Here is a 24,756-nt window from a genome sequence, read left to right on the forward strand (position 1 = left end):
TTGCAAGACAAAAACGTCTTGCGCGTCTTGCGATTTTTTCGCTTCCCCCCCTTTTTCTAAGCCGCTAAGCCGCTAATAGCCTTTTAGCCACTAAGCCGCTAAGCCTTTAATAGCCGCTAAGCCGCTAAACCGCTAATAGCACTAATCCGCTAAGCCACTAATAGGGTTGCTTCGCAAGACGAAAAAACCGCTAGACGAAGAGACTCGTGGAATGGATTATTTTTGTCTTGCGAGGCACCACTGTAAATGCAATTTAGTAAAGTTTATCTGAAACAAAAACATGGTTTCATTGATGAATATGAGGAGGTGCCAACTTGTTCTAGTTAGTACATTTTGGCCATAAACGTATAGATATAATAGAAAAACACAACCACACAGATTTCTTGGTTTGCAAGAAACTTTTAATGAGTTTTCAAGAAGAAAGTCTGCATATTTACATCATTCACATTGGGGAATTTTAGCCAATTATGGTTTGCAAGAAGAAAAGGGAATATGCAAGAAGTGATGATGATAATGGAGTATTTCAACTATCCTTGAAGGCATCTACTTCAGCTTCTGGGGGAAGACTTTCTGTTGACTTTGTTGTCCACCACAACATCCGCCGCTGCTGCTACCACCACAGCACCCACCACCTCTGCTGCCGCCGCAGCATCCGCCACCGCTACTGCCGCTACTGCCGCCACAACATCCACCACGGCTCTGACTCTGCTGAGAGGAAACCACACTGCGGCTGCCACCACAACACCCCCCACCACTGCGGCTGCCACCGCAGCACCCACAGCCTCTACCACCACAACAGCAGCAGCTTCCTCTTTGTTGTTGTTGGCTCATCTTTTCTGTGGATTGGATAACCCTTGGGGAAGAGAGAAAGAGATTGGCATCATTTTGAGGGCTGAAGTCTCCGAGGGAATAGCTCCTAGAACAATAGCTTCCCGTGAACGTCAAGGGAAGACGTAGCTTAAATTGCATCTTCTAGGACAGCCTTTCTCAACCTGTGGGTCCCCAGATATTGTTGAACTACAACTCCCATCATCCCTCAGCTCTGGCCTTGCTAGCTAGGGGTGGTGGGAGTTGTAGTTCACCAACATCTGTGGACCCACAGGTTGAGAAAGGCTGTCCTAGAAGATGCAATTTAAGCTACGCCTTTTCTTGAAGTTCACGGGATGCTTCGACCTATATCTGATAGACCCATGAATCACTGTGATGTCCTCATACTCACCTATGGTTCACTGAGTCAAGCGTTGGTCAAGTCAAGGTTTGTCGAGTGAATGAGAGTTGCTTGAGACAAAGGGACCTTTTATACCATCTCCCAATGGCCTGTTTCAGAAATGGTGGCAGGTTCTGAGAAGGCATACAATGCCTGCATTGTTCACACTGACTCAATGTTTGGTGTTAATTAGGCTGACTCGGCCATTCACGAGATACTTATCTCCAGCTACACTGAATAACGCGCATGTTTCTCTTGGTGGATTTTTCATGTCACTCCAGCACAAGGTAATTGCTAGCTTAGTGTGAGCCTTGCACATGTCCTAAAGACTTTCTCATCTCTCCTCTGAATTCATAGAACCCAGCACTTTGGGATAGAGTGGAGAGACCCCATTTCCCTTGCAATTTGCTCAGGGAAAGGAGCATTTGAGCGCTGGGGAAGAAATATCTCCGGGGACCTAGGCCAGATGTTGGGAGCAGGAGTCAAATAAGAACGTAAGCGGAGACTGCTGGATCAGGCCAATGACCCATCTAACTCAAAACTTGTTCTTACAGTGGCCTCCCAGGTGCCTCAATGAGAAAACTGCAAGCAGGACCTGAACATAAGAGCAGCTTCCCCTCCTGAGCTTTCCAGGACCCCTGGATGGTTAAGTCCAGTCGAAGGTGACTATGGGGTTGCGGCGCTTATCTTGCTTTCAGGCCAAGGGAGCTGGCGTTTGTCCACAGACAGTTTTCTGGATCATGTGGCCAGCAGGACTAAACCGCTTCTGGTGCAACAAAACACTGTGTCAGGAGCTGGAGCGGTACCTATTTATCTACTCGCACTGGTGTGCTTTCGAAATGCTAGGTTGGCAGGAGCGGGGACAGAGCAACGGGAGCTCACCCATTGCAGGGATTTGAACCGCCAACCTTCCGATCAGGAAGCCCAAGATGAACTAGTATCCAGAAGCATTTCAACAATGGAGGCAGAGCATAGCCATCTTAGCTAGTAGCTACTGATAGCCTTGTCCTTCTTAAATGTGTTAAATCCTCTTTTAAAGCCATTCAAGTTGGTGGCCATCACTGTCTCATGTGGGAGTGAGTTCCATAGTTTAATTATGAGCTATATTAAGAAGTACTTTCTTTCATCTGTCCCAAATCTTCCAACATTCAGCTTCATAGTGCCACCACCATCCCTGGCCATCCCACAAAGCCCATTGCCAAGCCCTCTCAGGCTCACTTTTATGAATCCAGCTAGGAAGAGCTCCCCCATCCGGTGGTCTAGCTGTCTCTTTTCCTGCACATGTGTAGACTTATTAGGCATATCACGAGTTTTCCCTCTCATTACTGTACAGTTGGGATGCAGGTGGCGCTGTGGTCTAAACCACTGAGCCTAGGACTCGCCGACTGGAAGGTTGGCGGTTCAAATCCATGATGGGGTGAGCTCCCATTATTCAGTCCCAGCTCCTGCCCACCTAGCAGTTTGAAAGCATGTCAAAGTGCAAGTAGATAAATAGGTTCTGCTCCAGCAGGCAGTTAAACGGCGTTTCCGTGTGCTGCTCTGGTTCATCAGAAGCGGCTTAGTCATGCTGGCCACATGACCCGGAAGCTGGCTGTGGACAAACGCCAGCTCCCTCAGCCTATAGAGTGAGATGAACGAGCAACACCAGAGTCATCCGCGACTGGACCTAACGTTCAGGGATACCTTTACCTTTTTACTGTACAGTCATCAGATCAACAATGGTAGTTTGCCAATGTACCCTAGATGTTTCTGCCTGTATTCTGGTCTGGTCTGGTGACAGAACCTCCAGGGCAAGGTAGCTCAGGTGTTCTAAGCACCAGAGAGCTTTCAGGAAAGAAAGAGAAAACTTTCTGGTGTAGAGCATAGGCCAGGGGTTGAAAAACTATGGCCCCTGGGCTGGATCAGGCCCATCTGGGTCTTTGATCCGGCCCATGCTGCGAAGCTGCAAGCCGCCGTGAAGCCGAGACTCCTGGCGATTGCAACGGGAGTAAGAGGCCGAGTGGTGGCAGCTCTGCCACTCAGCGGCATTTGATTGGAAGACGTCCCCATGTCACGCTGAAGTTAGCCAGGTGCGGCGTTTGATTGGCAGAGCCGCTGCTGCTTGGCCTCTTCCTTCCACCACCGCTGCCGCTGCCCTGGTGCTCCTGTGGGCCAGAGAGTAGAAAAGCTCGCTCTGCCTACCTATGAGAAGCAGCAGCAGCGGTGGTGGTGGTGGGAGCAGCCCCTGGGAAGGTAAGTGCAGCGGCTGGGGCTGGGGGCTGGGGGAGGAGGACTACTTGCCCCCCTCGCCTCTTCTTCCAGCCCCCCCGGTGCTGTTTCTCCAACCCACCACAAGGTCTGAGGGACAGTGGACCGGCCCGCTGCTAACAATTTTTGCTGACCCCAGGCATAGGCAGTAAAAGACTCAGATGTATCAGGGATCTGAATGTCAAAAATATCAGAGGAAGCTATCTGAAGATGAGACCAAAGGTCAATCACTGCCTCTCATCTTGCTCTCACTGTGGCCAATCAGATTCCTCCAGGAGCCCATGGGCAGGGCATGAAGGAAAGAGTTCTCACCTTCACCTATAGGAACATAAGAAGAGCTATGATGGATCAGGCCAGTGGCCCACCTAGTCCAGCATCTTCAGTTAGCGAATGGATCCATTGGCTCAAAACACCTTCCAAAAGTTAGGACAAAGAAGCTGAGTCTTGAGTCAAGACAAAACCACCTACCGCTTCCTTCTCTTGTTCCAACCCATCCTGAACTCCACCCTCCAGCTCTGAAGCTCCCCCTGCCTCTCACTCTTGTCTCCTGGCCAGTTCAGTTCCCCAGAAAACACAAGACTGGGTCAGATTCCAGCTATCCTTCCATGGTGCACACCAGTCCCTGACATTACATTTAGTCAAACCCTTGGTCCATCAACCTTGGTATTGTCTATACTGACAGGCAGTGGGTCTCCATTGTTTCAGAGGGTCTCTTCCTGATCTACCCAGAGGTGCCAGGGATTGACCTTCTGCATGTAAAACAGGCGCTGCATTCCTTCTCCTCAGTTTGCGTCCAACATGCTTGCCACCATATCATGTTCTTGTGACTCTACTGGATGTGTCTCATGGCTGGAAGCCTCACCCCAATCTTACATTGCACAACCAATGGCTGTTCAAGCTAGATGCCTCACCAAGGTTTCTGTTGACAGATGGACACCTAAACCATCAGGATTCTTCCAAGCAAGGCTTGATATTCATAACATCCTGCAGAGGAATGTGTGGGCAAGATAATTGCATAGGATGTGACTTCTCTGTGTGCAAATTGGAAAGGTGGTGGAGGATGTCAGATAGAATCAGAACCTGGGTGGAGATATATAGGTCATCCAACCAGTAGCTCCATACACTGCATTCTGGAGGTCTTCTTCCCTTCTTTAGGGAATCAAACCCACACAGTGCTTTCATTTGTTTCAGCTCAATTTCCATAGTTAACCTGGAGGCAAACTGTGGAAGTCATCTAGGAAGCTGGGCTTGGTGAAGTCCCTGCATTCTCCTAACCAAGTCTCATATTCCCCATCATATAACTAGAAATGGGATAAGAACTATCAAAGAGCTCAGCTAGATCAGACCAACGCTTCATCCAGTAGCATGTTTTTGTTCATTAAAGGTAAAGGTAAAGGTAGCCCTGACCATTAGGTCCAGTCACGGACGACTCTGGGGCTGCGTGATCATCTCGCTTTACTGGCTGAGGGAGCCGGTGTACAGTCATGTGGCCAGCATGACTGAGCCGCTTCTGGTGAACCAGAGCAGCACATGGAAATGCTGTTTACTTTCCCACCAGAGCAGTACCTATTTATCTACTTGCACTTTGACGTGCTTTCGAACTGCTAGGTTGGCAGGAGCTGGGACCGAGCAACAAGAGCTCACCCCGTCGCAGGGATTCAAACCACTGACCTTCTGATCAGCAAGCCCTAGGCTCTGTCATTTAGACCACAGCGCCATCCATGTCTTGTTCATTGCAGGCTGTCAAATACTGCCCAAGAGAGCCTATGATTATTGTAGCCAACTAGCAAACACAGTGGGTGATCAGCAGTGGACGTCTAACACTACCACATGCCAAATACGGAAATGAAACATTAGCTAGATAGATGGCACGTATTGTCATGGTCTGAACAGGAGGATTGTGGATCCCCAGCCAGATCAGCTTCTCTATGAAGAGGAGGAGGAGGAGGAAGGAAACGATTCAGCCCCCTTCTTCCCAGCAGTTTCAGTAGGAGAGAGAAAAGAGAATGCTACACAGCCTCCACAGGAGTTACCTAGCTACAGGATGGTGGAAGAAGGGAGGGAACAGCCAGCAGAGACCTCCCTAGAGCCCTCCTCGCCTTGGGCTCACAGGTCCAGCAGTATTACAGAACAGCGAACGCAGAGGGGTGGAACTTCTTGTTGGCGCCAAGGATGTTGCTGGGGACAGAAGAGGAAGGGCTCAGAGTAGCCAACACCTGTCTCTGTGGAGAGATATGGATTCTTGCTTTGCAACCAGATGACTGAATAAAAAGGACTTTAAAAATACAAAATGCTTGTGGTTCTTGCCTATGAAATTACCGGGGAAGGAGAGGCCTTCCATGCTTGACACATATTAAAAAGAAGCTGTTCCGTTTCTACAAGTACAGACTGGCAGCTATAGCAAACTCTCTTAGAAGAATATTAGAAGAGTCCACTTGGATTAGGCCAGTGCTCTGTCTAGTCCAGCATCCTGCTATCGCAGTGGCCAGTCAAAAGCCCCCCAGGAAGCCATAGGCAGGACACACAGGCAAGGGCCCTGCTGGTACAAGCCAATGGGCCTTTTGAGTCTAGTACTCTGTTCTCACAGTGGCAAAGAGATTTCTCCTTACTTGGGATTCAGAGCAATAGATATTCACATACCACCTCAAACAATGGAAGTTGACCATAGCAGCCATTGATAGCCTCGCCTCCTTGATAGTAGTAGTAGTAGTAATAATAATAATAATAATAATAATAATAATAATAATAATAATAAAATTCAAAAATCAATTTAGGGGAAATAAGCATTAGATAATCCCCAGGGCTAGCTGGCTGAATTGGTCCTACTTGGGCCAGCGAGGAGGCCAGGGGAGAATTAGCTGTGGGGTCTCAGAGCGGGCAATCTTCATAAAAGGAGAGGGGGAGGGAAGAGAAGGGAAATAGAAGATCAGGCTGTATTCAAATTAAAGGCCAGGTGGAATAGCTCTGTCTTACAGGCCTGACGGAAGGAGCTTAAATCCAGAAGGGCCCTAGTTTTGTGGGACAGAGCATTCCACCAGGTCGGAGCCATCTATTAATTTGCCTAATCCTCAGGCAATTTGGTGACCACCACAGTCTCTTATAGGAGTGAGTTTTATAGCTGAAATATGCATTGTGTGGAGAAGAACTCCTTTTTGTCTGCCTTCCAACATCAAATTTGATGGTTACGGCCAAAATTGGAGGAGAAAGAGAACAAGGGCGTGTAATAGTTTTTGGGCCAACTGGTCCCACAAAAACCAAATAGTTATGTCAAGTCACGAGGGGAAAAAACGGCTTGTATTGAATAAAGAAGAAGAAGAAAAGGCAAAAGTTGCTCATCTTCCAGCTGGATGGGTGGCATATAAATAATAGAAATATTATTATTATTTATTGAAGCCCTGTTCTTTTCTGTGGGGCAACCAATTGATTTCTGCTGCAAAATCAATCAATCAATCAATCACTGTAAACAGCCTCCATTAGAGAAAAGTTAAAAAGGACGTGAATAATGAGGACAAACCTACTCACCAGGAAGACAGGGTGTTGTTGTTGTTGTTGTTTTTTAAAAAAATTGGAGAGCTGATGGAAAAACAATTATAGAAACATTGCTGTGGTTGCTGATTCATTTGGCTAGCCAGATAGCTCTCACTTTAAAGCTAGGATGATCTGCTGATGTTTCATCTGTAGGAGCTGGTGATGAACATAGGAAGATAGGAAGTTACCTTACACAGTCAAACCATAGGTCCATCTATCTCAGGATTGTCTACACCAGAGGTCAGCAAACTTTTTCAGCAGGGGGCCGGTCCACTGTCCCTTAGACCTTGTGGGGGGCTGGATTATATTTTGAGGGAAAAAAATGAACAAATTCCTATGCCCCACAAATAACCCAGAGATGCATTTTAAATAAAAGCACACATTCTGCTCATGTAAAAACACCAGGCAGGCCCTGCAAATAACCCAGAGATGCATTTTAAATAAAAGGACACATTTTGCTCATGTAAAAACATGCTGATTCTCGGACCATCCGTGGGCTGGATTGAGAAGACGATTAGGCAGAGATATGGTCTCCCAACACCTGTTTAAAATGTGCATACGTTGTACAGTTTTATATGAAATATCCACTTTTAAATGTAAAATGCTTTCCTGTGTTTTCAAAAGCAGTACTCCACAAAAATGCACCTTTTGTTTGCACCTTTTGTGTGATATAAGTATTTTTCTACACATCTTTTTCTTTGCACACCAGAAAGGCATTGGGGTATCTAGTTGCTGTGAACCAACTCTTCAAGCAAGTCTGGGTACAACGGATTGGATCAGTCCTCTGCGAAAAGCACACCAAACCAATTCCTCCTCCATCTCCAGTCCAATCACCAGTCTGGTTCCCTCTTTACTGACCAAAAAGATTACTTAAAAATAAAATAAAATAAATGGATGTTATTCTGATAGGTTCTCAGATCGGGCGAGGCAAACTCTCTGCACTGAATTGGGTGAAATTCCTCTCTTGAGTGTACAGCTGTGTTATTGTTTTTTGGTGGGTTGTGTCACAACTGATTTCTTTCACCGATTTTACTTGACTGTTATTACGGCTGCTGTGTAAGCTGCCTCAGGACGGGTGGTGAAATATAAACACAAACAAGTCAACAGTGAATAAGTAAATGTCATTCAAAGGGTGAGTCCTCTACAGGCTACAACAGGTACCCAGTCTCCATGGATGGAGCTTTTAGATTCCTCATCAGCCCATATACGATTGAAAATGGCATATAAAAACGCATTCTGTCAGAGAAAATGGCAATAAACACACACATTATTAGGCAGAGTTGCAAATGAAGTGCACATTTTATGGAAAAATTGAAATGCTGATGATTTTGCATTGGGATTTTTTTTTTTAAAAAACACACAAACTGATATGGAAATCTGGAGAAGGGAACTTAAGAACAGAAAAATGTGAAAGTAAGAGAAATTGAAATTGAGAGATTTAGCCAACACTAGTGAGCTCGGACTCTGTAGGTACCTTTACCTACTTTATTATTATTTATTATTATTTATTAAATTATTATTATTACAGAGAGCTGAAAAAGGAATTAGAAAATAGTGAGAGGGTGCTTGTAAAAAAGAGTCCTAGAGAAAATGGAAGCATCTTCTCCGAATTTTTCCCATTGAATTGAAAATTGTGAATCTCAAACACAGGTGGAATCTACACACATATAAAAAAAGTTCTGTTTTTTTTTAAATGTTTTAAAAACCCATGGCCTGACTCTGTAGAAGGCAGTTTGCTATTAAAGCCAGCTTTTTATTCAAGACCATGAGGACTGAAATCTCACTCAGTTTTTAAGCAAAGGACCATGGGACTGTGGCAGAGCAGTAGCTCAGTGGCATATATATATATATATATATATATATATATATATATATATATATATATTTCTGTTTTACAATTTACTCATTTTTACAATCCTTAAGAAAGCAGTGACTTCCTTTCTTCTCTTTCCATGGTTCATTTTACGTAACATAAATCCCTGTACATTTTACAAAAAACTATGGCACTTAGTAGAAGAACTTCCTGACAGTAGAAGAACTTCAGTAGAAGAACTTCCTGACAGTAAGAGCTGTTCGACAGTGGAATTTGCTGCCAAGGAGTGTGGTGGAGTCTCCTTCTTTGGAGGTCTTTAAGCAGGGCCTTGACAACCATATGTCAGGAGTGCTCTGATGGTGTTTCCTGCTTGGCAGGGGGTTGGACTCGATGCCCCTTGTGGTCTCTTCCAACTCTATGATTCTATGATTCTATGATTCAGTATTCCATTATTGCATCCATCAAAAGTTGCTTACACTGCTGAATTTTTCTCAACGCTGTCACCGTTTTGAGCTGTACAGAGTCATTTCCCACATATTCAATAAACGTTTTCCAACCTTCTCTAAATGGATGTTCTTCTTGTTCCCTTATTCTATATGTTGAGTCTGCAAGCTGCACATATTCTGTCAACTTAAGTTGCCAATCTTCTTTGATTGGGACTTCGCTCGCTTTCCATTTTGGGGCTAACAAAACAGCTGCCAGTCAGTGTAGACTGGGTTAGAAGGGACAACTGTCTGAGCCAATGATAGATGGCTCCCTAAGTTCTATGTTGTCTCAAAGATCTTGAGTTTCATAGGAACATAAGATTCAACAAAACACCCAAAGCAGATGGCGGATATATTGGGAAAGAACCTTCACCCAGAAGGTGAAGTCAGGTGTCGCATAACTCTGGGGTGACAGAAGGCACCCACAGACGCAGGTGGGTGGCATACTCGAATGTAACGGAAGATAGGAATCTCATGCAGGAATGAGTCACATAAATGCAAGATGGTGTGAAGTTAAGGAAAGGTGAGGCCATGGGTGGGTCGAAAATTCTACCAGAGTGTGTCTGATGCCTGAAATGGAATGTCTGGGTAGGGTATATAAAGCTCCTTCATCCCAACGGTTCCTCATTCGCTCAACAACACTTGACTTGACAACCACGTCTTCTACCAACAGGGTAAGTATGAGGACCTCACTGTTCTCTGAACTGTCAATGGATCTGTCATTCTTCAAGGGAGCCTTTTGCCAAATCTCATTGAGTAGGAACAATAGCTTTCCAGATTTGTGACCAGAGAGGTCAAGGCAGGCTTGCTCAACCTCGGCCCTCCAGATGTTTTGAGACTACAATTCCCACCATCCCTGACCACTGGTCCTGCTAGTTAGGGATCATGGGAGTTGTAGGCCAAAAATATCCGGAGGGCTGAGGTTGAGGAAGCCTGGGTCAAGGGCTGCTAGTCATGATGGCTATGTTCTACCACCACTGGTGAGGGCTGTATGCCCCTGAATACCAGTTACTGGGAAGTGCAAGTGGGGAGAGGTGCCGTTGCACCCGGGCCCTGCTTGCAGCCTTCCCATTGAGACATCTGGTTGGCCACTAAGAGAACAGGATGTTAGACAAGATGGGCCACCTTTGGCATGATGCAGCAGGGCTCTCCTGACATTTTTATAGGATCAGGCAAATTTATGGAGAATGAGGGTGTCAATGGCTCCTTGAAACCCTGATGCCTATGCTCTACCGCTACTGTCTGAAGTGGTATGCCTCTGAACATGAGTTACTGGAAATCACAAGTGGACAGACTGTCGCTACACTGAGGAGCTGCTTATAGGCTCACCAAGAAGCAGCTGGCCATTGTGAGAACAGGATGTTGGCCTAGATGGGTTTTCGTCAGAATCCAGCAGGCTCTTTATTTTTTCCCATGGTGATATTTAACTGAACCAAATTCAAGATGCTTGTGATAAGTTATAAACTCATTCAGAACTAGGGGCTTAGATACTTGGGCTCCCAACTTTAATCATCCAAAGCCAGCCTGACCAAAGGTAAAAGGTGATGGGAATGCCATCCTGATGGAATGGCTGCTGTACATAATAGTGGTGGGATGAGCCTGATGGAACCGGTCCTTTAGCAAAGAAGGAAAAGAGGCCCTGCAGACCCATCTCTCCCCCACTGCACTATGGGGCCCTTGCCCCTCTTAGTCAAACTGTTGGTCAACCTCACCTAGCTTTTCCTCCTTTGACCAGTTGTGGCTGTCTAGGAGTCTCTGGCTGAGGCAAATCTATGCTGGAGATGCTAATTACTCAACTGAGTGGGGCTTTACTACTGAGTATTGCAATTTCCCCATAGAGTTAGCATTTTTGTGGGCGCTTGATTGCTGTCTTTACATGGCTGTAAAATCAGGATTTACTGTAGGGTTTTATAGCATTTCTTAATGTGTGTGCATGGTTATACTGGCTGGACAAGGAACCCGTGGCCCTCCAGAACTTGTTGGACTCCAACTCCCCTCAACCGCTGGCCAGCATGACCAATGGTCAGGGTGATGGGAGTTGTACTTCAACAATATTTTTGGACTCCAACTCCCAGCAGCCCCAGTCAGGATGGTCAATGGTTGTGAGTAATTGGAGTTGTGGTTCAGCCATGACCAACCATCAGAGAAGATCAGAGGTTCCTGAGCCCTGGTCTAAGTGTTTTTGTGGTGTGCTTAAGGGAGGGGCTGTTATTGTATAAGGAAAGGAATTTGTACAAGGGTGGAGGGGGGGAGTTGCATAAAAAAATACCCAGGTTTGTATCTCCAAGCTAATTCAGGTTGTCTTACAGACCACTTTTGAGTTAAATTCCTCAGACTAAATGTGTCCACATACTGAAAGTAATCTCACGAAAGAGTGTTTCTTCTTAGACAGGAAGGAATTGTCCTCTTTCAAGTATACTGAATGGCTATCCTGGGGAAGATTTGTTGCACTGTGGTTAAGAGGGGGCCCAATCTTGATTTTTGAAAACACAATTGAAAACTTGAGTTCCTGACTTGGCAACCCTACTGGTCTAGACAAATATTCATATCAGAGATGGGGAGCCTCTGGACCTCCAGATGTTGTTGGACTCTTACCTCTCACATCTCTAGCTAGCATGGCCAATGGAAGAAGGAAAATGAGAGTTCTAGACCAACAACATCTAGAGGATCACATACCTGCCTTACAGAACACCCCAAATGCTGCTCCCTTGGAGAAACTGGATCAAAAAATAACATTGGTCTTTCTCTCTCTCTCTCCAGAAGTTCTCAAAGCCATAGCAAAGATGAGTCAACAACGACAACAACAAGGAGGCTGTTGTGGTGGTGGTGGTGGCCATGGAGGTGGTGGCTGTTGCGGCGGTGGTGGTGGTGGTGGATCATCTCAACAAAGCCAGAGGAGTGGAGGATGTTGCCGTGGTGGTGGTGGTGGTGGTGGAGGAGGTGGAGGAGGATGCTGTGGTGGCCGTGGAGGTGGATCTTCTCAACAAAGCCAAAGCAGCGGTGGATGTTGCGGTGGAAGAAGCAGCGGTCAAAGTAGCAGTGGAAGCAGCGGCGGATGTTGCGGTGGTGGAAGCAGTGGTGGAAGCAGTGGCGGATGTAGTGGTGGTGGAAGTTCTCAGCAGATGAAGATGAAGTAGATGCCTCCAAGAAGTGCTGAAATCCCACTCCACAATGACCACCATCCTCTTGAAGATCTCCTGGTTATTGTCTCCTCCCAATGATGAACCAAACCTTCCTCCAGAGGGGGAAGCATAGTATTTCATTTTCCTGCTATGACTACCTCTGTGGAGGCATTAAAAAAATTCTTTCCTGCAAGCCTTTCAGTGTCATGGTGTTTTCTCCCCCATCTTCACTTCCTGCACACTTCAGAACCTGCTTCGTAATGTCCTACTCTTTCCCCACTTATCCCAATATTGTCCACTCTGATGGGATGATGGGAAGCAGCTGTCGAATAGGCAGACAGTCCTTATGCAGTGCTTCTTGGAGATAATGGGGATTGACCCTGAGATCTTCTACATTAAAATAAACAATAATGCTTTCTGCCACTGGTCCTCAAAAAAGAGAATCTTGCCTGGTATGGTTTACTCTGACTGGTTGCATCTCTCCAGGGCTTCAAAAAGAGAAAGATATTTCCCACCCTTTCCCACTTGATCTCTTTTCAGTTAGAGATGCTGAGGGCTGAACTTTGGATCCATGGCATGCAAAATAAAATGCTTGGCCAAATCCACACACATCCACTGGAAGCTTGTCCATTAAAGTGAATAGGCATTGCACCACCAACATCAGCCAACATGAACCTGCCTGCCTTCCTACCTACAGCCCATCAGGAGGGTGGCCCTGGCTGTCAACTTAGTTTCAGTGCTGCCCATTGTAGGGAGGAGGAGGAGGAGGATGGGGAGAAAATCAGAATTAGTTGGTCCCATCAGCCCTTGTCTCCCTCTCTGCCTACTGTTGTCCTCCTTGCCTTCTGACCTATTAATCTTCAGTGCTCAGCTCAATGGACCAAGCTCTGACTTGCGAGAAGGCAAGCTCTGCAGTAGAGCAACTACTTTGCATGCTGAAGGTCCCAACTACAATTCTCAGCATATCCAATCAGATCTGGAGACAACATCAGTGTAGACAACGTGGAACTAAATGGGGATGAAATTAGAATTAGCTGGCTTTGCCTGCCGTGGGCTGCTGAGCTCCATAGCTTCTTCCCCACCAATCTCAATTGAAACTATGCACCACTGCAGTTCACACACACATCCACACACACTTTTCCAGGAGTAGTGAATATGATGCCTTCCATATGTTGCTGAACTACAACTCTCAGCATCCCTGACCGCTGGCCATGCTTGGGGCTGATAGGAGATGGAGTCCAGTAAGGTTGGAGAGCATCAGAGTCCCCCTGAGGCCGCATCTATAGCACACATTTAAAGTGCTCTGATACCACTTTGAACACTCATGCCCCCCCCCCAAAAAATTCAGGCACTGTAGTTTGTTAAGGGTATGAATGGTTGTTAGGAGACCCCCCCCCTTTCCCTCACAGAGGTATATTTTTCAGGGTGATTTAACAATTCCTCTTCACAGGGAATTCTAGGAATTTTCCCAGGTTCAGTTCCCAGGTCTAACCATTGGCCTCTCCAGATTGGATGGAGAGAGATCCCTGCCTTACTCTAGAGAGATACTGTCCTTCAGTGCCAACAGACCTGTGCTAGAGGGGCCAATATTCTGATAGATGCAGAAAAAGGCCTTCTTGGTGGCTGCTCCCAGACTCTGGAATTCCTTCCCTGGAGGAGCTAGACTGTCTTTGTCCTTCATGTCCTTCTGCTGGCAGTTGAAGACCTTCTTTCTCCTACAGGTTTTGGGAAGTTGACTGCTTTAATGAAAGGACTGATGCTGTGATTTTTTTAGTGTAGTTATTTGCATGTTTTAAACAGATTTTAGATATGTAGATAGTTCTATTGGTGTTCAATTGCTTTTTAATTATTGTTTTTCCTTTTTTAAAAAAGCAAATCTTGTTTTTATCTGTAATCCGCCTTGAGTCCCATCAGGGAAAATGGTGGGTTAGAACAACAACAACAACAACAACAACAACAACAACAACAACCGCTGAGTGGCAGAGCACGTGCTATGTATGTAGAGGGTCCCAGGTCCAGGTTCAAGATCTGTCACTCCAGGTTGGGCAGGGAAAGTCTCCTGTCTCAAATCCCCAGAGTGCCACAGAATGCCCATCATTCTTACAACATTGAGCTAGAATGATAGACCTACAGTCTCAGTACGAAGGAGTTTCCTATATCCTTCTTCTGTGGTGGAATACAGTGGTACCTCGGGTTAAGAACTTAATTTGTTCTGGAGGTCCGTTCTTAACCTGAAACTGTTCTTAACTTGAGGTACCACGTTAGCTAATGGGGCCCTCCTGCTGCTGTCATGCTGCCGCCACACAATTTCTGTTCTCATCCTGAAGCAAAGTTCTTAACCCGGAGGTACTATTTCTGGGTTAGCAGAGTCTGTAACCTGAAGTGTCTGTAACCTGAAGCGTCTGTAACCCGAGGTACCACTGTATGCAGGTGGCTTTTAAGAAAGCTTGATCTAAACTTGGTCTCTTGAGTGTGCCTATTATTTGACACCTGCTCTTATTTCAGGAAAAGATAGAGGCGTTCTTTCCATTCTCCACCCAGCTCCCACTTTTCCAAAAACACCCAAATGAGTCATCTTGTCTAATTCCTTGCCAAACAGACACAACCTGATTACCACCTGGGAAGAGAAATTAGTCAGGAAGGCTAATTAGGAAAATATATAGATGAATGACTAATGCTCTCCTTAGGGTTGTAGAAACTTCCTTACACAATGTCAGATGATTGGTCCATCCAACTTAAGATTGGCTACACTGATTGGCAGCAGCTCTCCAGAGTTTGGACCTAGCCCTTTCCATGTGCAAGACAGCAGATCTACCATGGAGCTACAGACCTTCCTTTGGGTTGGAGCAATATTATCTGGGCAGACTCAGCGGGTCCCAGGTCATCAGATGGGCATCTGGTGACATTGTATAAGAGTAAGGTATTTGACGTGTATGTGTGTGTTCATTAAATGCATTTACAAGTGAGCTTTTAGGGTAAGTTCTCCCAAACGGGCTTCCAACAAAGCTTCCATGTTCAATCTCTGGCACCTCCAGAAGAACACAAGAATGTTCTTCGGCCATTGATCCATCTCATTAGGTATCCTATTTTCACAGTGTTCAAAACCAGCAGAGCACTCTTCCTTCCTGGGATTCCCAGCAACTGCCATTCAGAAGCATCACTGTCTCCCTTACCTGAAACCCTGGAGAGCCACTGTACACAATAATGTACGCAATAATCAGAGTACTCAATACTGAGCTAGATGACCAAGGCTCTGTTTCAGTAGAATGCAATTCCCTATGAACCTACATCAAAGTGACGTTGACGCTGGTCATTTACCAGATAGAAATGGAAGCTTATTTGGATGAACTGCAGAGATGCTTAGAATAAAAAATAAAAATGAACAAATAAAGAGTTCATTATTAATGAATGTTTATTATTTATTCTCTCATGTGTGCAAATGAGCAGCAAATAGAAATAGCTGGATGACTCTCTTTGCTCTTCTCATGCTCCAAATATCACATGAGATGACCCCCTTAGAAGAGGAGAAGAGGTAGCTGAGAATTTGGATTATTGGGGTGGTCGAATTTGGCACAGAGATAAAGATGAAAGTGCCTCAAATGCTCAGGAACTGTAGTTGAAATGACTCCACCTAATTCCTGCAGAATTAGGCCCTTCTAGGAATTCTCCTTGGTGTTACTTCAGCTTCTGGGATGGCACTTGGAAGACTTGCTGCTGTTGCTGTTGCTGCTCTTGTTGCTTCCCATGACAGCCAGATGAACCACGATTGCCATGACACCCTCCGCTGTTTCTCCGTCCCAGACAGCAGGAACCTCGGTCCTCACTGGTGAAAGACCTCCGGCCACCACAGCAGGACCCCTCCTCTTTCTCCTGCTTGTAGCATTGGTCTTTGTCCTGACGGGAACACATCTTTCTTGGCTGTCAAAGCGAACCTGTAGGAAACAGAAGGCAGATCAGGGCTTACTCTTGTATATTTTGGTTAATTTCTGACTACATTTGCATCCTACCTTTCCTCCCAGGATCCCCAGAAGTCATTTGTAAATGATTCTCCCCTGCTTTATTTCACTCTCACAACAACCCTGATGTTGGGCTCCTTGCCACTAGCAGCCAATGTGGTGTCTTCTAGATGTTGTTGGATGGCAACACCCAGCAGCCCTGAACACTGGCCATACTTGGGGCTGATGGTGACATTGGCAAGCAACAGATTGCTCCCAAGGTCACATTCAGACCATACATTTAAGGCCCCAAGTAACAACTTTAAACAGTCCTGGCTTGCCCCAAATAATTATCGGAGCTGCAGTTTGTTAAGAGTGCTGAGAGTTGTTAGGAGAATGATGAGAGCTGGAGTCGAGCAGCATTGGAGGGAACCAGATTGCTTCTAAGGCCTTACACCATGCCAGTCCCAACGGGCACCAGTCACCACTGCCTGAAAGGAGGATGAGGGAGGGGGGGGGAGAGAGACTTACCTGGTTCACCAAAGAGATCTCTGGAAGTGCAGCTGTTGTGAATGTCAGTCTCCCATCCAGGACACCTTTTTATACTATTCCTTAGCCAACCCTTCCTGTCGATTGAGCCATGGCCCAGCCATGCCTATTTGTTTTCATTTCCTTTGAATTTTGTACCAATCTCTTTCTTAATTAGTTGGAGCTGTGCAACCTTGGCTTTGACTCATGGCATTGCACACAGAATTTCCAAGCAAGGGATGATGTCTCCATCCATTTGGGTCTTGGTCTTGTTGTCCTTGTGTCACCTGGGCAATGATTGCTGGACACACCCCATATGAGTCCCAAGGTGGGGAAACCAAGGGTGTTTCTCTCTCTTATGAGATCACTTGGTGTGTGCAGAGCTCATCCATATTCCTTGGAATTTCAGTTATGGCTAAAATGAACCATAAGATGTGGATTTGATTACTCACCACTTTCATAGAATAATAGGACTGGAAGGCACTAGGAGGGTCATCTAATCCATTCCCCTGTAATACAGGAATTGTTTGCCCAACATGGGGGTTGAACCCATGACCATGAGATTAAGAGTCTTATGCTCTGCCGACTGAGCTATCCTGTAGTCCATGCACACATTTCCATTGCATCCTGGGCGGACTGCAGTCTGCATGATTTCTGGTAGTGGCAGCTCTCATCTCTTCAGTGATGGCCGCACATTTGGATGACTTGAAAAGGGGATTAGACAAACTCATGTGGAGTGGACTATCAGTGGTGATAATAATAATAATAATAATAATAATAATAATAATAATAATAATAATATATCTATATCCCACCCATCTGGCTGGGTTACCCCAGCCAATCTGGGCTGCTCCCAACAGAATAAAAAAGTGATAAAATATCAAACATTAAAAGCTTTCCTAAACAGGGCTGCCTTCAGATGTCTTCTAAAAGTCAGGTAGTTGTTTATCTCCTTGACATCTGATGGGAGGACTTTCCACTGCCGAGAAGGCCTGGTTGCCTTCAGATGTCTTATAAAGGTACTTATCTCTTTGGCTCAGGGGTTGGATAATTCCAGACCTTCAAACATTTCTCCAATGAGAAGAGGGATGTCCTAAGGTAAAGCCAGACATTCTGGGATCAAATAAAAAACTGGGACAGCTTCTGTAAATCCAGAACTGTACATCATTGGCCTGATCTATCATGATTCTTCTTTTGTTTTTGGGAATGCCAGGTATCGAACCTGGGACATTGGTTTGTTTGTTTTTGCTGGAAGCCTGCTTGGAAGGACTTATCCCCAAAGCTCGCTTATAAATACATTCAATGAACAAACACTCACAAACATGTAAAATACCTTACTCTTATACAATGTCACCCAAAGCCCATCTGATGACAACCAGTTGAGTCCACAGGGATAACGCAGATCCAACCCAAAGGAAGAACTGTAACTCACTGGTAAAACTGCTGTTTTGCATGAAGGAGGGGCCAGGTCCAATTGCTAGAAAGCTGCTGGTGCCAATCAGTGTAAATGACCTTGAGCTGATAGATCAATCATCTGCAGCAGGGGTGCCAATTTGAATTAAGTATTGTGGGTGCCCAGTTAAGCCACAACCCACATAATCAATCACATGACACACGGTGCACAATGCCCATATACTTTTGAGGGCCCCCAGTTCCCTCAAACATTTTATTGGAGGGAGAAGCCACTATGACCCCTAGGAATCTGCTCCTATGATATACAACCCTAAGGAGAGCATTAGACATTCATCTATATATTTTCCTAATCAGACTTCTCTTGTCAGGTGATAATCGTGTAGAGCAGGTTATGTTTATTTGGCAAGGAATTAGACAATATGACACATTTGGGTGTTTTTGGAAAAGGTGGGAGCTGGGAGGAGATTCGAAATAACACCTCTATCTTCGTCTGAAATAAGAATGGATGTAAAATAATAGGTACGCAGTGAGCTGTTCACTGAAGAGATCAAGTTTTCTTAAAAGCCACATGCATATTCCACCGTGGAAGAAGAATATAGGAAGCTCCTTTATACTGAGACCGTAGGTCCATCATTCTAGCTCAATAATGGAAGAAGGGTCCCAAGTTCAGCCCACAACATCTCTAATTGAAAAGGATGGGAAATATTTTCCTCATTTTGAGGCCCTGGAGAGATGCAGCCAGTCACAGTAGGCTATACTGGGCAAGATTATCTAGGCAGCTTCCTATTTTTGGAGGACTCTTAAATCAGTGGTAGGGAACCTTCTTCATGAAGGTTCAATCCCTCAGGTTCAATCCCCAGCATCTCCAAGAAGTTCTACGTAAGGACTACCTGCAGAGCTTGGGAGCTGCTTCTAATCAGAATGGAATATGTGGGTAAAGAGTAGGAATGTTATGTGTGTATGGAGAAGTGAAGATAAGAAAAGAACACCATGACACTGAAAGGCTTGCAGGAAAGATTTTAATGCCTTTAAAGAGGTAGCCATAGCAGGAAAATGAAAGACTTATGTTCTCCATGCCAGAGGAAGGTCTGGCTCATCATTTGGAGAAGACAGCAACTGTTTGTTTTGCAAGAAGATATCTTCAAGAGGTGGTGGTCATTGTGGTGTGGTATTTCAGCTCTTTCTGGGGGCATCAACTTCATCTACCGCAACACCCGCCGCTGCTTCCACTGCTGCTTCCGCCTTGAGAAGATCCACCTCCACCACCACTCATCTGGCTTTGTTGAGATAATCCACCAACACTTCTGCTGCCACAGCAACAGCCACTGCCTCCACCTCCACGGCCACCACAGCAGCAGCCACCTCGTCCACCTCCGCCTCTGCCTCCGCAAGAGCAACCGCCTCCGCGGCCACCACCACAGCAGCCACCTCGTCCTCCACCACCTCTGCCACCACAACAGCATCCGCCTCCGCGGCCACCACAACAGCAGCCACCTCGTCCTCCTCCACCTCTGCCACCACAACAGCAACTGCCTCCACGGCCACCACCACCACAGCAGCCACCTCCTCCCAGTTGTAGTTGTTGCTGTTGGCTCATCTTTGCTATGGCTTTGAAAACTTCTGGAGGGAGAGAAAGAGAGAGAAAGACCAACGTCATTTTTTGATCCTGTTTCTCCAAGGGAGCAGCTTTTGGGGTATTTTGTAAAACATCCTCCAGATCTTGTTCTGCAGTGCAACAAGACTATCCCAGGATCCCCATTCTGTATCCCTGAAAGAGGACAACTCCTTCCTGTCTAGGATTAAGCCCCCTATTGTGTGATTACTCTCAGTATGTGGAAACAATTTAGTCTGATTTAAGCCTGGAAAAATTTTGTGCAACCCACCTCTTGTACTGTTCTGTTTCTTGTAGAATGACACACACCCCTTTAAAAATTCCATGAGGGTTGAGGAACCTATGAACTTCCAGATTCCTACTATCACCACACATGACTTTTGGTAATTCTAGCAGAGACCGATAGGAGCTGGAGTCCAAGAAAATGGCTGAACTACAACTCCCATCATCCCTGACCACCGGCCATACTGACTGTGGTTGGTGGGAGTTGGAGTCCAACAATTTATAGAGGGCTTAAGGTTCTTTGTCCCTGCTCCAGTCCAGCCAATCTAACACACAGTTTAAAGAAATGCCATAAAAACCCCTCTAAATTTTCAGCTAAATCCCGATTTTACAGCCATTTATAGGCAGTAGTCAAGCTCTCACAAAATGCTATATCAATTGAGAAATCCCAATACAGCAGTAAAACACATGCTTTCTACATCAAAGCCCTGCTCAGTTCAAAAAATTAGCATCTCCATCATAGATTTGCCACTGCCTAAGACTCATGGACAACCACAGCTGACAAAGGAGGAAAGCTAGGTGATATAGACCAACAGTTTGACTAAGAGGGGAAATGGCCCCATAGCTCTGTGAGTAGCACAATTGCTTTGCATGCAGAAGAAGGCCACAGGTTCAATTAGACAGGGCTGGGTCTGCAGAGCCTGTACCAGTTAAGATAGACAACATTGAGTTGCTAGCCAATGGTCTGACTCAATACAAAGCAACTTTATATGTTCCTTTCTATGGAGGAGGTCTGTGGCTCAGAAGTAGAGCATTGGCTTTGCATACAGAATGTCCCAGGTTCAATCCCTGGATTCTCCAGGAAGGGCTGGGAGAATATCCAGTCTGAAACCCTGGAGAACTGTTGCAAGTTGGAACAGGCAGCACTGAGCTATATGAACCCAACAATCTAATCAAGATAAAGGCCATTCAAAGTTTCAGCACATCACTAGTAATTCCATCAGGCTGTAGCGGAGGGAGAGATGGGTCTGCAGGGTCTCTTCCCCTTCCTTGCTAAAGGACGAGTTTCATCAGGCTCATCCCACCACTATCGTTTACAGCAGCCATTCCATCAGGATGGAATAGAAATCCCATTACCCTTTACCTTTGGTCAGGCTGGCTTTGGATGATGAAAGTTGGGAACCCAAGTATCTAAAGTTGTTAATGAGTTTCTGCGTTATCACAAGCATCGTGAATTTGGTTCAGTAAAATATCATCATGAGAACAAATAAAGAACCTACTGGATCCTGACAAAGACCCAACAAGGCCAACTTCCTGTTCTCATACTGGCCAACCAGATGCCTCAATAAACCAGTTCTGAGTTCAGCAGCAGTCTGTGCACTTGTGATTTCCAGTAACTGATGCTCAGAGGTGCAATGCTCCAGACATAGCCATCATAGCCATTGATAAGCTCACTGTCAGTGAATTTGCCTGATCCTCTAAGAATGTCAGGATAGCCCTACTGCATCATGCCAAAGGAGGCCTACAGCCTTCGCCAGTGGAAGTAGTCATAGTCATTGTTACCAGCAGCCATTAACCTCTCCGGTTGCAAATCTGGAATACTATTGGTCCTACTCAATTAGATTTGAAGAATGACAGATCCATTGACAGTCCAGAGAAAATACTTACTCTGTCGATCACTGAGAAGACGTTGTTGTCAGGTCAAGTGTTGTCGAGCGAATGAGGAACCCTTGGAACAAAAGAGCCTTTTATACCATCTCCAGGCATTCCATCTCAGAAACCACTGGCATTCTGATAGAGCTTTTGACGCACCCTTGACCTCAGATTTCCTTAACTCCCCACCATCTTGCATCTATGAGTTTTGACTCATGCCTACATGAGATTGCTATCTTCCGTTACAGTTGAGTATGTTATGCACCTGTGTCTGTGGGTTCCATCTGTCAGGATGCGACACCTGACTTCACCATCTAGCCCCATTCACATGGACTGGCAGCTGCTCTTGAGGGTCTCTGGCAGTGAGTCTCTCCTAGAATTACCTGGAAGCATTGTTTGAACCTAGGACCTTCTGCAGGAACCAAGATGCTCTGCCGCTGGGCCTTGGTCCCAATATAGAACATAAGGAATGGTCTTACATCAAGTGAGTCTGCAGTGTTGAAGACAGGGAGTCATTTTAAGCTCTAGTTAAAGAGGCTGCAGATTTTACCTGGAGCCTTGTGCATGCTGAGTAGACACTCTGCCACTGAGCCACCTTTATATTACTGCTCTGCCACAGTGCTATGGTCCTTAGCCTAAAAATCAACTGATATTTCAGTCCTGGTGTTCTTGAATAAAAAGCTGGCTTGCACAGGAGGATGTTTGCTACAGAGTCAGACCATGGTACATCTATCTCAGTGTTCAACGTACTGAATGGGCATTGAGTCTTTGGGGCTGTTGGTTGTTTGTAATCATTTACTGTCAGTTGCTCAGATATTTTTATATTAATGTCTAATACAGTGGCATGGGGGCAGATGGGGCTCATCATATTCAGAAGGTAGTTCATCTAGGAGAAGGAAAACTGATCCAAATCTCTCCTGCCTTGTGGTTATAGTCATTCGTGAGAAAGGCTTTGGGAGTAAACCCCGAGGACAAAGCCATTCCTGCTGCCTTGCGGGTTATCATCAGGAGAAGAAAACCTACACAAATACGGAGTGGAGTCCTTAAGAAGGTTAGATACTAGTGTCTTCCTCGCCTCCTTCCAGCAACTCCTAAACCAAACAGGGGCCACATGAAATGCTCTTTTTCCCATTTGGATCACATCAGCAAGTCAGAAAGGGGGTTCTTATCATCTGGGCAGTCCAGGAGCTCTATGCATATGGCCCAGGCTTGAGCCCCAGAGATCACTCTTTGGTGCTGCCACAGCAGCAAAAACCACATGGGAGGCAGCAGTTGTGAATCAGTGGTCTCTGCAGCCACAACAGGTGCTGCAATTTCCCCGTGGTTCGACTTCACCCTCAGAGGTGCACTAAATTGTCTCTCAGGACAGATGGATCCCAACAAAAGGGGGGGGGGACATGCAAATGTCCTTAACGATTGTCATTAATACCCCGGGAGGACTGATTGGGTGGCCTTAAAGATAAATCAATCAATCCAGAAAATGGACCATCTGGCCTATTTTTAAAATGCACAGCTCGAGTCTAGTTGGGGCCCTTTTTAAAGTCTTTCAGTGAATGAGACAAACATACTTTAAAGAAAGAAAGAGGCATGTAGACTAAATTTAAAATAGTGGAAGAGATCGTTTTAAAAATCTGGTTCCACATGGCTGCGAATTTAGCCCAGACTATCCCTAGTGGGAGTTTCACTGCATATCCTATAAAACTATAAAAATAGTTTGAGTTTCATGATTACAACCCACCACCAGAGGAACAGCACTGGGATAAGAGCTGTGCTTGGTCCAAAGTGAAGTAGCAAGCCAAGCCTGGTCCATCATTACCATGAGGCATAGTGAAAACAGAATGGGACCAAGCCATTCAAGCATGTTGAATCTTCCTCAACTTCAAATCCTCTCTATCTCATCATGTTGCATTCAACAGCTGGGTGCATTCTGATAAATGGCATAGTTAAATTTCTCATTTCTTTACACACACAAAAATACATGTCAGATAATAGCTGAGTTCCATGTGTTATCGATGGCGGCGTTCAAATTGGTCAATTTCAATTGCTGTTCAATTTTGCAAATTCAAATGAAGCACAATTTTATCTCATTTAATAAATGTCCAGCATTGCAAGGGGTTGAACAAGATGACCCTTCATATTCCTTCCAGCTCTACAGTTCTATGATTCCGTGTCCTGCTTGTGATTTCCCCATAGGCAACTGGTTGGCCAAAGTTTCTGACTACACACCGTACATTTAAAGCACATTTAAAATACAAGGCTTCCGCCAAATAATCATTGGACGTCTACCTTCCCCTTCACAGAATTTCAACTCCCAGCCCCCTGAACAAATGGTTCTCAGGATTCTTTTTTTTTTTTTTTGGGGGGGGGGAGATGCCAGGGTTTAAATCTGTGCTCACTAGGGCTGGGCAAATCTCTGTTTCAATTTCTCTTCCTTTCATATATTTCCGACATTAAGCTTCTACATCAGTTTGTGATTTATTTATTTTCAATCCTAATGCAAAGTCATCAGCAGTTTAATTTTTCCTGAAAATATGCACTTGTTGTAGCAGGCAGATGACTCACCCTTTGAATGATATATTTCACCCCCCGCCTTGGGGCAGCTTATGCGATGGCCATAATAACAGAGTTATAACAGAGTAAAATCAGTGAAGGATATCAGTTGCAGGACCAGAACAAAACAGAAGATTGCCCCAATATCCAACCAGTTGTGATTATTGCTGTGAGGTAGGCAAAAACACCAGGTCACAGCCAATACATGCACATTTTAATCAGATGTATTAATCAGATGTCACTGGACTACAGTACCCATCATACTTGACCATTGAGCATCTGTGCTGGGACTCATTGCAGTTGGAGTTTAGCAACATCTGGGTGGCCATGGGCTCCCAATTCCTTCACACCCATCTGTGTTCATTTAATATGTGATCCCCAATTGTTGCGACATGTTTCTAGGACACAGGCAGAAAACTGGGAACCTTCAAAATATTGATG

General features: G+C 45.4%; 3 long non-coding RNA genes across 3 annotated transcripts; all 3 read right to left on the reverse strand.

Moving 5' to 3' along the window:
* Positions 1–379: 379 nt before the first annotated feature.
* LOC310833486 lies at positions 380–1,712 on the reverse strand. The gene is made up of 2 exons (XR_014558700.1): positions 1,220–1,712; positions 380–853 (listed from the first exon to the last, which is right to left on the reverse strand). It is a non-coding gene; the product is annotated as an uncharacterized lncRNA (long non-coding RNA).
* A 14,084-nt stretch (positions 1,713–15,796) lies between these two features.
* Positions 15,797–17,501, reverse strand: LOC310833514. Its single transcript, XR_014558735.1, has 2 exons — positions 16,869–17,501; positions 15,797–16,334 (listed from the first exon to the last, which is right to left on the reverse strand). It is a non-coding gene; the product is annotated as an uncharacterized lncRNA (long non-coding RNA).
* A 1,772-nt stretch (positions 17,502–19,273) lies between these two features.
* Positions 19,274–21,885, reverse strand: LOC310833496. Its single transcript, XR_014558710.1, has 3 exons — positions 21,781–21,885; positions 19,719–19,898; positions 19,274–19,607 (listed from the first exon to the last, which is right to left on the reverse strand). It is a non-coding gene; the product is annotated as an uncharacterized lncRNA (long non-coding RNA).
* Between the last annotated feature and the right edge of the window lie 2,871 nt (positions 21,886–24,756).

Source organism: Podarcis gaigeae, assembly GCF_964106915.1.
Source record: "Podarcis gaigeae genome assembly, chromosome: 16".
Lineage (NCBI taxonomy): Eukaryota > Metazoa > Chordata > Lepidosauria > Squamata > Lacertidae > Podarcis > Podarcis gaigeae.